This window comes from Moschus berezovskii, chromosome 20, assembly GCF_049115385.1.
Source record: "Moschus berezovskii isolate FMDL1 chromosome 20, NW_MosBer_1.0, whole genome shotgun sequence".
Taxonomy (NCBI): Eukaryota; Metazoa; Chordata; class Mammalia; order Artiodactyla; family Moschidae; genus Moschus; species Moschus berezovskii.
In genome coordinates, this window is record NC_142479.1 from 60463449 (window position 1) to 60480922 (window position 17474).

A 17474-nucleotide genomic window follows, 5' to 3' on the forward strand; every position below is an offset into this window, starting at 1 on the left:
GGATGGCTAGCAATACCTTGACTATACATGAAGAGACTGAGAGACTACCCATAAACATATCCCGCTAAAACCCAACTAAATGTATCCCCAGGTCAGTCTCCCCATAGCCAGATGCCCAAACTGCCTACAGCCATTCCAATGCCACTAACATAAGGAGGGAGAAGCATGATAGAAGGCAAATCAGTATAAAAAGAGACAGCAATCTTAATCGCTTGTGGTTAAGATAGCTTTGCAACTTCATAACTGTGTGACAATGTACAGGAAATACTGTTTCTTGATCTGGGCACTGCTTATATAGGAGTGCTAAGCTTGTGAAAAGTCTTAAGTTATGAACTTAAACTTTTTGGCACTTTTTCTGTAGATATAATATATACTAATAAAACAATTTTTTAAAGTGATCATGTGAATTCACTGCCAGCATCTCTCTCAGGCCCTCAGATAGAATCCTGAAAGTTAAGCATCATTGGTTTCACAGTAAGTGAAAGTCGCTCAATCGTGTCCGACTCTTCTGCGATCCCATGGACTATACAGTCCATGGAATTCTCCAGGCCAGAATACTGAAGTGGGCAGCCTTTCCCTTCTCCAGGGGATCGTAAACTCACCTCTAAATATAGCAAACCAGACATCACAAGATGTGGTTTCTAGTACGACCCTGGAGACTTTGGTACTGCCAACTAGCCATAGACTTAGAGAAGACACACATGACTTCCCTGAGCGAGTTATTCACATAAAATGGGAAAGAGGTTAGACTATAAACTCTAAAACATCTTTCAGGTAGTAGGTCTTCCAAGAAATACTTACAGAGTAACTCCTAAGTGTTCAGTATTCTAGATGAATGAAACACAGTCTCTGCCCTGCAGGAGCTTCCAATCCGGTATGGATAAAAGCTAAGGCAATCTAAATAAAGTATGGATTTTAGTTAAAAATAATGTCTCATTATTGATTCATTAATTGTGACAAATGTAACATACTAACGTAAGATTACTTAGTAATAAAAGAACCTGGGTAGGGAATATATAGAAAGTGAAAAATCTTCACAATTTTTCTGTAAATCTAAACTAAAATTTAACGTTTTTACAAAGACAATAAATATTTAAATATGAATAAATATGAAAAAGTAGTAAATATGAAAACAAATTACAGCAAGTGCTCTGAAGTTAACAGGATACTGTAGTAGAGAATAATGAAGGGAGAAATTACTTTAGACAGAGTATTTAAGAAATCTCTGACATGATAAACTGACACAGAAAAAAATTATAAACCAGAGAAAAGAGGATTACTTAAAAAAAAGAGGGGGGTTTGCTTCAGGTGGGAAAGAGATTGATCTTTTCAAGAAATCAAAACACAATTAAAGTCACTAAAACATAATGAGCCAAGGAGAGACAGAGCTAGATTATACAGGATCTTGTGCAAAATAACATCTATTTCATTCAATGTATAATGGAAAACCACTGGAATGTTTAAGCAGGAGAGTAAAATAATCCAATTTACATTTTTTTTAAATGAAACTGCTCCATGGAGAATTGATTATAAAAGGTTTAAAGAAAAACAATGCAGACCTGATGAGGGAGCACTAAAACTCTTTGATTATTAGCCCTGAATTACAATTTTTTTTCAATATAAAACTCATTCCAGAGAATTAAATAATTTAATTCACATATTTTCATAAATTATTTTATTCAAATAGTATCTGCCTTCTTTCTTCTTACCAGTCTGCTTCTGTTTCCACTGAGTCTCTTTATCCTTTACAGAAATTTTACTTTTGGATATTAATAACAAGTTACCATAGCAAATTATCATCAACTCTTTTAGAAATGGTTGAAATTTTCTATGCCATTTGTTAAGTTCTCTGTAATAAAATTTCTGGAAACTTCAAAGGCAGAACATAACTCAATTATAAATTGTGGAAAATAGTATCAGATTAGGATACCAAAGAGCATGGAGTCCAATCCAAAAACCAAAAGTAGCAGCAGCAGAGGCTGCCACCACTGTCACCTATAGCAACTTTTTAAATGACTGTAAATTCTTTTCTTCTACTTTTTCAACAAGAGATACTCTTTTGAAATGCTCTTTCCCCTTGAATGCAGAAGAGCCTGTAAGTAACTTGCTTATAACCAATAAAATGCAACAAGGACTTTCTAAGGCTGAGTCAGAAAAGAAGATGGAGCTTTCTGCCTTGTTTCCTGACAATTCCTTCTGGTACCCTGAGCCAGTCATGTTAGCAGTTACACTGAAAACCACATGGAAAGGTTTGCAGATGACCTGAAGAGAGATAAATGCCCAGCCAGTCACCAGTTATTCCAGTTTCAGCCACCATCTGAATAAAAATACATGACAGATCCTGCGCCAAAACCACCCAACAGAGCCCTTTCCAAACTTGTGACCCACAGAAATCATGAGAGAGAATAAAATTACTGCTTGTTTTAGGCCTTTAAGTTTTGGAGTAATTTTTTATGCAGCGATTCTAATAAGCCTCTATAGCAAATAGATGATAATTAGTTCAACTAACTGGGAGAAGGGAAAGAATTTGGCTAGCAACAAGGGTGCACTTTCTATATAGAGACCAGCTATCATTTAAGAGACTTGAAAAAGCTATATGATAACCAAGAGAAAGTCTAATAATAAGTAAGGCATAGTCTACCTGAAATCAATATAATTTTATAGCCTTACAGCCTCTACAGCTTACTTACCACGCCACTGAGCTCAGACAAATCAGTCTTCTATTATAATCCTTCTAAATACAGAAGTTACCTATTATGGCCTAAATGAATCCCCGGCCTTACTTCAATCAAAATGAGTAAGTCAATTACTGCAGAAGCAGCAAAACAGCCAAATAAAGCAAAAATTATAGACTTACTCTTCTGAACTAAGAATCAACAACACATTACCACTAAGTAGAACAGATCTTTTAAATTACATATCTTATTCATTGCTTTCTTTAAACTTAACAAATATCTAATAAGCACTGTGGATAGACAAATATGAGTAAGAGCTAGTTCATAGCTACAGAGAGGAGTTCACAGCGCTATGAGGAAAACATCAATACAACCAATGAATTTTAAGTCAATATAATAAATGATGCAATGGAGTATGCTAACGTCTTATAGGAATATAAATAAGGGTGTTCTGTATATTTCTATTTGCTCCTTCAGATCATTCTCCATCCTTTAATTAGCACATGGTATCCTAGGAGGCTGACATTTATGGACTACATTAACTGGCTTCGCTTACCCTTCACCTTCAATGTGGGTTCAGTAAATGAGAAGCAACAGCAAGGGTCTCTCTGGGTTCCCATGACTACCCTCTCCCTTTCCCTTTCTTGCTCAAAGATGATGCAACTTCCTACCACTGCTAGTCCCAAGGTGCTGCACCATTCCTAGTTGGATTCCCTTAATCCTGCCCATTTATTCTAAGTAATCTCTTAAGGACATTCTCCTTCATTTTTTGTGAGAATGTTATCTGTCTCTATCAGGACCCTAACTATTAGAGAGGGGCACCTAACTCAAACTGGGAAAGTCTGGGATGACTTCTCAGAGGAGATAATGCTTCGGCTGTCTTAAAAGCTTAGTAGACTGGGCAGAGCAACTAGGTTAGGAAGAAAATATTGTAATTGTAATAGTGTCTCAGGAAACAGTACCGTCAAAATTTGGGAGATATGAGAAAATGTGAAGAACAGGAAAAGAAGAGGAATTCATAACGTGGAATATAGGCATATGATTGAACACAGGCATGAGGGGAAACAAGGCTAGAAGCAAATCATATAGAGTTCTTAGATGAAGGCATTTAATAGATCTGGTTTCTATAATAAGTAAACTCAAAAATGAAAGGTGAGCAGGGGGCAATGGGCCTATACTTTAAAAGTGACTTTAGACATACAACCAAATACAACATATAGACCTTTCCTGCATCCTAATTAGAACAAACCAATTATTTCTGGTGGCTCAGATGGTCAAGAATCTGTCTGCAATGCAGAAGACCCAGGTTTGATCCCTGGGTCGGGAAGTTCCCCTGGAGAAGAAAATGGCAATCCACTACAGTGTTCTTGCCTGCAGAATTCCTTGAAAGAGGAGCCTGGTGGGCTCCATCCATGGGGTCGCCAAGAGTTGGACACACCTGAGAGACTAAGACACACACACACTTATTCAAAAGTGGGGTGGGGGGAGGAAAAGAAGAACCAGAAATGCATCATTTCATAAGATGGAGGAGGTTTTATTTTTAATTCAGTCATGTGTCTATCAATGAATGTTTACTGAAAATATTTTATTTCAATTTTTCATTTTTATAAGTTCAAGTGCTAAGAAAGCTTATTTTTATGAAAAAATTTTTAATGATCAACTTGCAACTTGATCAAGTCCCTAAATTAAATTAAAGGGTTGAAACTATATGACTTGTGAAAAGGTGTCACTCATTGGAGTCACTGCCTTTTCAACAACCTCATCAATATACCAACTTGTCTCTTAGGTGGCCTGGAAAGCCTCTAAACCCAGGACGATATTATTTGGGATGGTCAAGAGATGTGCCTTTCTTTTGTAAAGAGAAAGGAAGAAAACATAAAAAGCTAATCAACTTTAGAATCTAAAAATTGAGCTCCCTTGAACTCCCTCAAAAACATCCACAGGCTTTCATTCTTTTATCTTACCCTCATTGCACATACCATTAACTCTAGCACTGACTGTTCAGTTACTTCATCCATCATGTCTTGTCTCTGCTTGTTTACACTGCAGGTTCCCTGAAAGCAAGATGAGGATCCAAACTCTTCCTGAAATCCCAAAACCTACCCCTAAGGGTAAGTAAGGTGCATGTAAGACCCAAAAATGATCACGGAATGAATACATAAGTATTTCATCACTATTCCAAGTCCGCTCTCTAGTTAGAGAAAGAAGACTTAAGATAACTAAACTGGAAATCAGAAAAACTTGAAATAACATCTCCAACCTATTTTAAAATAATAAAAAGAGTAGTTCACTACCTAAGCTTTCCTATTTACCTAAATTTTAAAAAAATTTCAAAACGACTAAGAAATAGAAGGGGCTGCCCTATAGCTCAGATGGTAAACAATTTGCCTGCAATGCAGGAGACCCAGCTTCAATTCCTGGGTCAGGAAGATCCCCTGGAGAAGGAAAGGCAACCCACTCCAGTATTCTTGCCTGGAGAATCCCATGGACAAAGGAGCCTGGCAGGCTACATGTAGTCCATGGGGTTGCAGAGAGTTGGACACGACTAAGCAACTAACACACACATACACATATACAGGAAATAAAAAACTAAAATGTATTTCATATTTCATTATGAAAGACTTTTGGTACAACCAGCCTTATCTGTATGGAACTTAAAAAGTTGTACCAATTGTTCCCTCAAAAAAAATCTATTACCATTCTCTCTGTAAGATTCAAGAAAAAAAAATTTCATCAGATAAAAGACTGCATTTCACTTTCACTGGTTTGGAATACCTATAGTCAGATCTGAATAGCAATTAAATAACAAATGAGAACAAGTTAAAACTATAGAATTCTGAAAAAATATGATCTTCCTAACACTGACAGACTTGTTATACATGTGAATTTCTTAGGTGACACTGCAAAAACAAATCTTTTGCACTGAATATCAGACTGATCTTCACTTTGTAGAGAAGTAAATTTTGCAGAGGATGGTAAAAGATTATTAAGTCAAATACTAACCTAAATGAGTACTTCGGTCCTCTATCTTTATAACTTAACATTGTCAAAATTTACTAAGACACAAACATCAGTTAATTCAGTAAGAACATCACAAAGAGAGACTATTATTTGTTTCAAATGGAAGTCCTCTTAAACCATGGAAGCATTTTTTTCAGTTTCATCATTCTTGAATTCACAAATATTTACCGAAGATACACTATGTATCAAGTACTGTGTCAGACATGATATTTTGAATATATCAAATACCATTTTACTTTAAAAAATCTTTTTTATTCTTATTCCTTTACAAAACTCAATTTTTAAAAAAGTTCTTTCAACCTTATTTATAGAATTAACTTCATATGATTCTGAATAACCAATCAACAAGCTTTCTACTTCACAAGAGAAAGTTAAAGCCTGATGACATAAGATCATACAAAAATAAAAAATGAATTAAATACCAATGTTTGCAATTCTAATATAACAAAAATAATTTGGGGGGCTTTCCAGGTGATGCAGAGGAAAAGAACCCACCTGCCAATGAAAGAGGCGTAAGAGACGCAGGTTGGATCCCTGGGTCAGGAAGATTCCCTGGAGGAGGGCATGGCAACCCATTCCAGTATTCTTGCCTGGAGAATCCAGGACAGAAGAGCCTGGAAGGCTACAATCCACGGGGAAGCAAACAGTGGAACACGGCAGAAGCAACTTCGCACACATGCACGCATTCTTCCTATACATGTATTAATAACATACAGTTTATATAAGGAAGTTTATCCTCAAGCATGGATTTTCACTAGAAGCCAAAATCACCTTTGATAGTTTCTAATTCTCCAAGTCTCTTTAAGAACTCTTATTTACAACTTTGAGTTTCAGTTTTACAAGTTTCTTTTACTCATTGTTGATATCTACCTGTGCACAAATACCTCCACCTACTGGCAAGAGATGAAACTACAGGCAATTTTTGAAAGTACCAGCAAAAAGTTAATTGAAGATGTGGATGGAACCAGTTCTCCCATCTCCAAAACCCTAAGCCAGTCAAATTATTCTCCCAAGCTCCTTTACTTCTTTAATGTTGTACTTGCTCCTATAAAACAGCATATAATTGGTTATAACTATTTAAAACACTATCTTTGCACACAGTATATATAAAAAATAGATAAACAGTAAGAACCTACTGTATAGCACAGGGAACTCTACTCAATACACTGTAATGACTTAAATGGGAAAAGAATCTTAAAAAGAGTGTATATATATATATGCTGCTGCTGCTAAGTCGCTTCAGTCATGTCCGACTCTGTGCGACCCTATAGACGGCAGCCCACCAGGCTCCCCTGTCCCTGGGATTCTCCAGGCAAGAACACTGGAGTGAGCTGCCATTTCCTTCTCCAATGCATGAAAGTGAAAAGTGAAAGAGAAGTCGCTTAGTGGTGTCCAACTCTTAGCGACCCCATGGACTGCAGCCTACCAGGCTCTACCATCCACGGGATTTTCCAGGCAAGAGTACTGGAGTGGGGTGCCCTTGCCTTCTCCGGTATATATATATATATATACACATATAATGATTCACTTTGCTGTACAGCAGAAACTAACACAACATTGTAAATCAACTATACTCTAACAAAAATTAATTAAAAACAAAATAAAACACAATCTTTGGATAAAAATGTCAAAATACATTAACATAATACTTGAATACAGCTTGAATAGTATTTTTCATATACACTCTTATCTAGCAGGATCCTAAAATAAATAACACTGTCATTTTAAATGTGTATTTATAACTAAAAAGCATAGGCACCAAGAGAATAACTGATTTGCTTAAAGATACAAAGTTTATCAGTGGCCTAACTAAGATCTGAACCCAAATTTCCTAGCTCCAAGTTCTATCCTTTCCACAACATCCTAACTGCCTCCAACAATAACAGTAAATAGGTCTACGTTGTAGATGTCTGCTTTATGACAGTTTCCAGGAATACACTGTGGTCAAATTTAAAAGTCTGCTCAGATTTTAATAAAATTTTCTTCCATATTCCGATGGCCAAGAGGCACATGAAAAGATGCTCAACATCGCTAATTATTAAAGAAATGCAAATCAAAACTACCACCTCATACCAGTCAGAATGGTCATCATTAAAAACTCTACAAATAACAAATGCTGGAGAGGATGTGGGGAAGAAAGAATCCTCCTACACCATTGGTAGGAATGTGAATTGGTACAGTCACTATGGAAAAACAGTATAAAGCTTCCTCAGAAAGCTAAAAATAAAATTACCATATGAGGGCTTCCCTGGTACCTCAGCACTAAAGAATCCTCCTGCCAGTGCAAGAGACACAGGTTCGATCCCTGATCCAGGAAGATCCCACATGCCACAGAGCAACTAAGCCCATGTGCCACAACTATTGAATCTTTTAAAAACTCAGCACAACCAATAAATAAATAAAATTATAGAATTACCATATGATCCAGCAATCCCATTCTTGGGCATATAGCCGATTACAACCCTAATCCAAAAAGATATACACACTCACTCCAATGTTCATAGCAGTGCTCTTCACAGTAGTCAATACACGGAAATAATATAAATGTCTATCAACAGGTGAATGGATAAAGAAGATGTGGTACATATATACAATGGAATACAACTCAGCCATTAAAATAGAATGAAATAATGCCATTTGCAGCCACATGGATGGACCTAGAGATTATCAGTAAATCAGAAAGACAAATACCATATCACTCACTTGTGGAATCTAAAATATGACACAAATGCCTCATCTACCAAACAGAAACAGGCGCACAGTTGCCAACGGGGAGGGGGCTGAGGGAGGGAAGGAGTGGGAAGCTGGAGTTTGCAGATGTATGGAATGAATAAACAACAAGGTCCAACTGTGTAACAAAGAGAACTAGACTCTGTACGTGACAAGCCATAATGGAAGAGAACAGGGGAAAAAAGTATATACACACACACACACATATACACATATAAAACTGAATCACTTTGCTGTACAGCAGAAATTAACATAACATGATAAATCAACTATACTTCAATAAAAATTTTTTCTTTTGTCTTACAGAAAAATGCTCACAGAATAAAAGTTTAAAAATAATGTAATTCAACCCACATTTAACAAAACAATTATAATTATATCCTTTCTTTTCTATTGCCACATTTTAGGTATGGTTATTTTTTATCCCACCTTTTTCCAAAAATTATTTGAAGGGGCTGGTAGCTGTAAATAGCAAACTTTATTAAGTCATGCTTATTGTTATCCACTTTCATCAGTAAGAGAAAAAAATAATAAACTTCTTAAAGATTCATAATCGAATTTTAAAAAGAAAAACAGTGAGCCCAACCTAGGTTTCTTCTTATTTCTTATACTTCCATTCATGGTATTACAGAATTTAAAAAATTAATGTCTGACACGTGTCAAGAAACTGATAAGTATTTGTTGACTAAATAAATGAAATAATGGCTCCAGACCATTACAAGATTCTAAATCATTATGGGGTCCTACACTGAAGACTCAATTATGCCTATTAAACTGTTTTCAAGATGTTTCCAAAAAGTTTAATCAATGTGTGAAATCAGAAGACTTATGTTAAAGCTACAGTAATAAGAAAGTGTTATTTATAGACAAAAAACTTACAAAGAAAAGAAAAGAATGCTAGATAAAAGGAACAGAATAGAGTCCAGAAAGAGAACATGTATGTTGTCAACTGATTTTTAGCCAAGGTGCCAAGACAACTCAATGGAGTAAACAAAAGCATTTTAACAAGTGGTGCAAGGAAAATCAGCTATCCATGAAAAAAAAGAAAAAGAACCTGACCCTTACTTATCACAGCAAATTTAAAAATTAACTTTAGGAGGGTCCCAAACTGAAATGTAAGAGCTAATATAAATATTGCAGAAGAAAACATAGAAAATCTTTAGAACTGTGGAGTAGGAAAAGATGTCTTATATTCGACATAAAAAGCATGAACCATAAAGAAAAAAACTGATGAATAGGGCTTATTCAAAACTTTTGCTCTTTGAGACACTATTAAGGGGAGGAAAAAGCCACATGCATATTAGGAGAAAATATCTGCAAAACACTTATCTGATAAAGAACCTGTATCCAGAATACAAAAAGAATTCTCAAAACTCAGTAAGAAAACAATCCAAATTTAAAACTATGAGCAAAAGATTTGAAAAGATATTCACCAAAGATACACAGATGACAAATAAGTCTATTAAAAGATGCCTAAGTTTCGCTTAGTCTTTTAAAAAAGATCAGAAGTTTGATAATTGAATATCTTAAAATTAGTTCAGCAAAACAAAAATGTTTCATACTTGTTACTTGCTTGTTGGTACACATTTGTTTTAACTTGGTTAATTTTCACATAATGGAGCTAAATTGCAGAGTCAGGAGCCCACACTGGCACTGATTATCAGGTTCAATGACTAGTCCTTTTCTTGGTGTCACTAAGTTCTTAAACTATGCTCACAGTAATCACTGAGAAGGCATGCTCAGAATAATGCAGAGAAGTGGAGTGGTTCATGTTTCCCACCTCCTGTTGCTAGAAATTTCATTTGGTTCCTCTCTTTTTTGAGAGACCAGCTTGATCATGATGTATAGTGGACTGAGATGGTGATGGTATGTGATCCACTGGTTAGATTTTTTATTGTCTCTGGAAATACTGAGCAAGGGACTTCTTCACTGAGGAGTAGTGATTGATCTGGAGAAGGCACTGGCAAGCCACTCCAGTACTCTTGCCTAGAAAATCCCATGGATGGAGGAGCCTGGTAGGCTGCAGTCCATGGGGTCGCTAAGGGTCGGACACGACTGAGCGACTTCACTTTCACAAATTGGAGAAGGAAATGGCAACCCACTCCAGTGTTCTTGCCAGGAGAATCCCAGGGACGGGGGAGCCTGGTGGGCTTCCGTCTATGGGGTCACACAGAGTCAGACACGACTGAAGTGACTTAGCAGCAGCAGCAGCAACACTGTAGGTCAGTAAAGGAATTAAAACTAAAACTACACTTAAGTTATCTCTACACATCAATTAGAATGGTTAAAATCAAAGACTGACAACAGCAAGTGCTAAAGCTCTGGCTAGGATTGGGAGCAACTGGAACTCTCAGATGCTCCTGATAGAAAAACAAAAATGGTACAACTTTGAAAAACAGTTTAGCCGTTTGGTGTTTAAGTTAAACACATACTTAACACATGATCCAACAATCCTAAATATTCACTCAAGAGAAATAAAAACATGTTCACAAAGAGAGGTGTACCCAAATTTCCTTTATGAAGGCCTAACTTATGATGGCAAAAAAAATGGAAACCTATGTCTGGATATTTGTGAATGCATAAGTAAAATGGGGTATGTGTGTACAATGCAACATTCTTCTGGAATAAAAGGAACAAGCAACTGATACACAACTTGGATGGACCTCAAAAGCACTACACTAAGTGAAAGAAGCCTGACTCAGAATACTACATACTGTATGGTCCCATTTAAAATTCCCATATACAATTCTAGGAAAGGCAAAACTACAGCAACAGAAAGGGAATCCATGGTTGCCAAGGACTGGGGATGGTAGGAGACTGGCTGTGAAGAGGCAGGAGGAAACTTTTGGGGAAGAAAGAAATGCGATTTGTGCAATCTTCTATGTAGGAATTCCTACCTAAAATCAGCATTTATTTTAAAACTAAGTTTTATGTCTGCTGTGGATTTTTAATAAGAAACCAGACGAAACTGCCAAACTTAAGACACATGTCGAAATTTCTAAATTCATATCAAATGCAGTTTTTAAAAAGTCAATGCCTTTAGAAGTGATTCTAAAATAAACTAATACAAAATTCTTCACTTTGTTCAATTAATCATATATTAGTGCAAAAATCCAAACAAAAAGAAAAAAAATTTAGTGTTAACACTCAACTGTAAAAAATGCCAAATACTTGGGACTTCCCTAGTGGTCCACGGGCTAAGATTCCACGCTCCCAATGCAGGGGGCCAGTATTTGATCCTTGATCAAGGAATTAGATACCGCATGTTACAACCAAGACCTGGTGCAACCAAAGAAATAAAATTTTTTTTTAATGCCAAATACTGACATCTGGAAAACTAGCACTAGTGAAATATTAGTAGGCTCAGTGTTCAGCAAAGTCGCTCTAATCAAACAAAAATAGATATGACTGCAATCCTAAATACAAACCAATAACTAAGGTTAGAAAATACAATGAATATGCCACAAATATAAATTAGCTGGAATTACATTAAAACATTGGAAGAAAACTATTAAGCTGGTCTAAGCAATATAAACAAAAGTTCAAATACACATTAAAAATACTGCATGTTTCTAGGTGGAAAAATGAAATACACTTAAAAGCCTCCTTTTTCCAAATTAATGGATTCTAATTACAATCAATGAATTTGTTTTTAAATTTAAACATTTAATTGGAGTTAACTTGGAAGAGCAAATAAAAAGAGCAAAAATATTTTTCTGGTACAATGAGAATATTAAACTAAATCATAAGCTATAAGAATGAAGAGTATGACACTAAACATGAAGAGCTCATCCATTGTAACGTATTAACATAACAAAAAGGCACCACAGCACTACGGAAAGGAAGAACTGGTTAACAAATAATGATGAGATGACTGAATAGCAATTTGGAGGCAATATCTTCCTAAGTCATTTTTAAAAACACTAAAATAAAACATACTTAAATATTTACACTAAGCCTCTTGAAGAAAAGGCTTCCCTAAGTATAAAAGACAGGAAAAACAAAGGGAAAGTTGGACAAATTGACTCCTTAAGTAACAAATTTATTCAAAATCACTTTTCTTCCAAAAATGATCAAAATTAAAAGTCAAATAACAGACTAGGGAAAATGTCTGTAACAAGTATGACAACAGATTAATACCATTTTTAATTCTCAAGCAAATCACCCAAGAAAAACACAAAGAGCCTAAAGGACATCTAGGACAAGACCAAACAAGTCAACAAAGATAATAATTAGTTAACAGGAAAATACTCAACTTCACAAAAAATTGTTAAATACTCTTTGTCATGAAGTTAGCAAACATTTAAAAAAATAAACAAGAGCCAATTCTTGTAATAGAATATTAAGAGGGATACATTTATTCAATGCCGCTCTAAACAGGCACAATTCTTTTAGGAAATAGCCTTAGGAAAAAAATTCATCAAGAACCTAAAAAGATCCACACCCTTTAATGCAATAGCACTCTATGGAAATATCCTAAGAAAACAACCCTTAAAAAAAATTTTATCTACACCAAGATGTTTACAGCAACAAGAAAAATAGGAACAACGGTAATTGTATAGCATTCTGTTAACTGGTTATCCTAAAATCAGTCTTCAGTTTCCATTCCAGTCCATCCTTATTGCCTGAAGATTAAAGTTTCTAAATATCGAATATATCGAAGCTTAAAATCTTTCAATGGTTCCCACCACTGTAAAAAATTTTAAAAATCAAACTTCTTGGCAAAACTTCTATACAACAAGGTCCTAAAATGGGTGGGTCCTATCTACAGCCTCATCTCTTGCCACTCACACCCAGTGTACTGGCCATAAAGAACACATGCAAAAATATACAGAATTACTTCTATGTCTCCAGGATTCGTTCAAAATAAAATGCCAGAAAGCTCTTAATCCATGTTGAAACAGGATTCTGCCTTCATATGAGTTTATAGCATTGACAACACTCACGAAGCATAGATAACTCGAGATAACTCACTGACTTCTGTGAGTTAGGTCTGATTCTAGAGGAAGAGCCTCTTAGTCACAGAGGAAAGGTCAACACCGGTCAAGGAGAAATTTATGGATAAGGGTACCTTGAGTTGAGCCTTAAAAGATGAGCAAGGATTTCGAGGGACAAGGGTAAGTCAAAACAAATGAAACTGTTTTATTTTCTACACAAGACCTTAGAAATTTGTAACAGGAACTCTAGACAGATAACTTGGGCTCTGACATGTACTTAACCTCTCCAAGTTTCTCCTACCTCTTGGAGTATGAGAATTAAAAGTAATAATAGATGTAAACTTAATATGGTATGTGGCACTTAATAAGCATTCAATACATGTCCCTTATACAGAAACATATAACAATGTTGATTACAACAATATATTCTAAAGGTTTAGCATGCTTAGAACAAAGAAAGTACCAATAAACAAAGAGAGCAAAGAGAAAAAGCTGTAAGAACAGGGTTAAACACGTTTAACACATTTAACAACATACAGCCATAATCAAACAGCTCTCCCTACACACCATGATGACATCCTCGTACTACACATCCCAACAGCACAATAACATATTCACGATGATCGCCATTACTGTTCCATCGCTAAGTCATGTCCAACTCTTTTGCAACTCCATGGACTGTAGCCCGCCAGGCTCCTCTGTCGATGGGATTTCCCAGGCAAGAATACTGGAGTGGGTTGCCATTTCCTTCTCCGGGGGATTGTCCTGACCCAGGGATTGAACCCACATCTCCTGCATGGCAGGTGGATTCTTTCCCACTGAGCCACCTTGCACTGAATCATAAATAAAACATTAAGTTCTGTTAAGGATGGACTACTCGAAGAGTAAGGCATAGTACATCTTTGAAAGCCTTCAAAATTGTTGGAAGATACCAAAAGTGGCTAAAATAAAGACCATGCAGGGCTAAAGCATGGACCTTCGTTTACCTTGAAAATGGAGTTATATACTAAATACGCTTAATTATGTGCTAAATAAACGTCAGTATGTTGTGCCAGTTACAGTTCAACCAAAAGGAAAAAAGCAGAATCCATGTTTAAACACACACACACACACACATCCACACTTTAGTCACCAATGAAAACCAAACTACATTAAGCACCTAGGCAGTTTCAGTCCCTGCCTGAAGGTTAAACTAGAAGAGATAACCAAGGGGAAAAAAAAAATGAATTGGGGACATTCAAATTACTAACACCCACAGAACAAATCATTATGGTGTACAGGCACATTCCCACTTAGAGAACTATGAGAATCAAGTTGTAATTTTTTTAATTTTTGAATCAACAAAATATGCAATAAAACAATACTAAGATACCAGAATATGTGAAATGAGACTTTTCAAAAGTTAATTTTGCTTTAGCTATAGCCAAGGTTAACCACATTACTGCTTAGGATTTTATAAATTAATAACAAGGAACAGTGTACAAAAACATTTAAATTACAAACAGATCTGCAATAAATGTTTTGGAGAAGTAATCTGTTATTTCTCCATATCTAAGAATTCTAAATATTAGAAACTATAGTAAACTGCTTTTTCCAGCCTTTGGTTTTCAAAAACAGTAATAATATAAAAAATTACCCTCAATTTTTCACCTCAAAGAATATCTTCTATCCAAACCGTCATAAGAAAAGCCTATGCATAAGTCTAATGTATAAGAATTTACATTTTATAATTAACTTTCTGTACAAATACTAGTTGAAATTGATAGATTTACCATATAGCCCATTTTAATGATCAAGTGTTAATGTGCCACAAAAAATAGTAGTAGTTTGATGGACCAAATCAGATCTTAACCACCAATGACCTGAGGAATTTCAAATTTCGTATTAAATTAGCACTGCCTTCTTCGCATCAACAAATATCAAACAGTTCGCTAGTTGACTGTAGTCTTAGGAATAACATGTGGAAAAGTATAATATCTGTTGTGTGCAGAGATCTCATGGTTCAAATATTTTTCCTTCAGTTTGTGTGTACGTGTGAGAATGTATATATGGGGGGAGGGGTGTGTGTGTGTCTGTGACAAACATCACGCAAACGCTGTTTACATCGTTCAGTAAAGGGGCAGCTCTACATGAAGGACACAACTGAGTAACTACAATTCATGAAGCACCCTGGAATCATAGACAGTCTATAAATTTAAAATACTAATATGGTATTAACTTAAAGCAAAGAACAATTACTTTTTTTACATCATCTTACAGTTCAAGTATACTGTAATCCAAATAAAAATTCACTATGGGATTTGCTCCCCCCCATTTTTTAAGTAATTTTCCTCTATTATGGAACCCAGATCTAAATGAACTGTTAAACACTTAGTCTAAAGGTATGCCAAACATTTCTTAAGGTCTTAACAAAGAATCAACCTTTTTTTTTTTTTTTAAACAAAATGCGGCCTAGGTTAAATATTTTATTTGGCTTCTCAAGATGGACTGAAAAGTTGGGCACCAGCTCCAGACCAATTCCTGGACGCACATCAAACACAGCCCTGTCATTTATCCAGTCAGTCAAAACAATCTTTTCCATCTAACTCTTTAATGTTTATGTCCTAAAAAGCTGCTAATTGAATCCAGCTCTTAAAATCTATTTGTTAAAATCTATACCATCTAATGTTAAGTGGACAAAAATGAAAAAATACATATTAACCTTCCTGGCGAAACAGAAGGGACTCTACCATTCGTAACCAAAAGGAAGAAGGCGAAGTTTTTAATATTTAGTTTTCTCTTAAAATATGACAGAGACAAATTCCCAATGGTTTTAAGAAACTGAGAGTATCTAAAACTTTTAACAATTAAGGGGACACAATGTATTTAAAAATCCTCAGAAAAATCTAAAAATATAAAATTATAGATTTAGCCCAGTATTCCCTAGCCCTCCAAAAAATAAGTGTAATCTTTTCTAACTTTACTCATGAATTTTTATAATGTATCATATGCAGTAAGAAAACCACAGATAAACACTTTAAGATCTACTGAATCACACTAAAAACCTCAAACTCATTTTATCTGCAGAAAGTCAAAAGCCCTGTTTTCTCCCTCATGTTCTCATCGTGTTTATAACCTAGAAGGAATGAAGTGGCCACCAGCCTATTTCTGATGCCTTTTGCACACCTGGAATCACAGGTTCTTTCCATGATCACTGACAGGACTGACTCCACGGAGGAACAGCAGTAGATAAACTCTGAAACAACAAAGATCCCTTATAAAGGTTTCCATTGATTCATAAGAAAATAAGGAAACTGAATAGGGGGGAAGTAGGGGAGACAGGCATCCCCCAATCCAGGTTTTCCATTAAGAACCACTCAGTTAATGATTCTTTGCAAGATTCCCTAGAGAAAGTAAAACTGTCATGAAAGTAATATATTTTAAAAATTGCAGCCAACATACAGTCAGGCTAAATTCTCGAATACCTAATTCACTGCAAGTTTTTATCTCGAAAGTTCACCCAGTGGACTGGGATGTGACATACAAGCATTCAATTACAAAATTAGTCCATATAAATCTCAAAGTCTAGTGGAGACAAACATAATTACAGTTTATTCTTACACGCGCACCCACACACACAGATTCTCTAAGGAAAGTCATCTTTCTCACCACACATTCGAATATCAACGTGCATAATTTATTAATAGGGAATAATAAAGCAAGAATTACTACAATGGTTTCATTTACACGTTTCAAACTCCAAATAATTTTTCCCTGAAATGGGGTAACACGACCATGTAAGAATATCAAAAACGTACCTGTAACATTAAAGATCTAACACACCTGGGATCATAAACACTTTGTAAGAAAAGCCTGCTATCCAACAACCCCTCCAGACATTCTTTTCCATTTAGAAAAAGGAAGGGGAGGAGAGTGGGGAGAGAGAGAAAAACTTTGCTTCAAAGTCCGTCTGAGCACAAACTTAGAAAGGGACTCAAAAAAAAGTGTGTTTTTAAAGCAGGTCTAGAGTTAGAAGTGAGACACAAGTTCTGCGGCCTACAAGGAACAACCCCAAACATACTACCCTACAATCAAACACTTCCAAAACACAGAGGGTACAATGAGCCCGAGT

The 17474-nt window shown here is 35.6% G+C and overlaps 1 protein-coding gene across 1 annotated transcript in view; it reads right to left on the reverse strand.

The window, feature by feature from the left end:
- Positions 1–17474, reverse strand: part of SMURF2 (SMAD specific E3 ubiquitin protein ligase 2) — a 110624-nt gene that overhangs the window by 92056 nt on the left and 1094 nt on the right. The gene's annotated exons all lie outside the window — the stretch shown is intronic.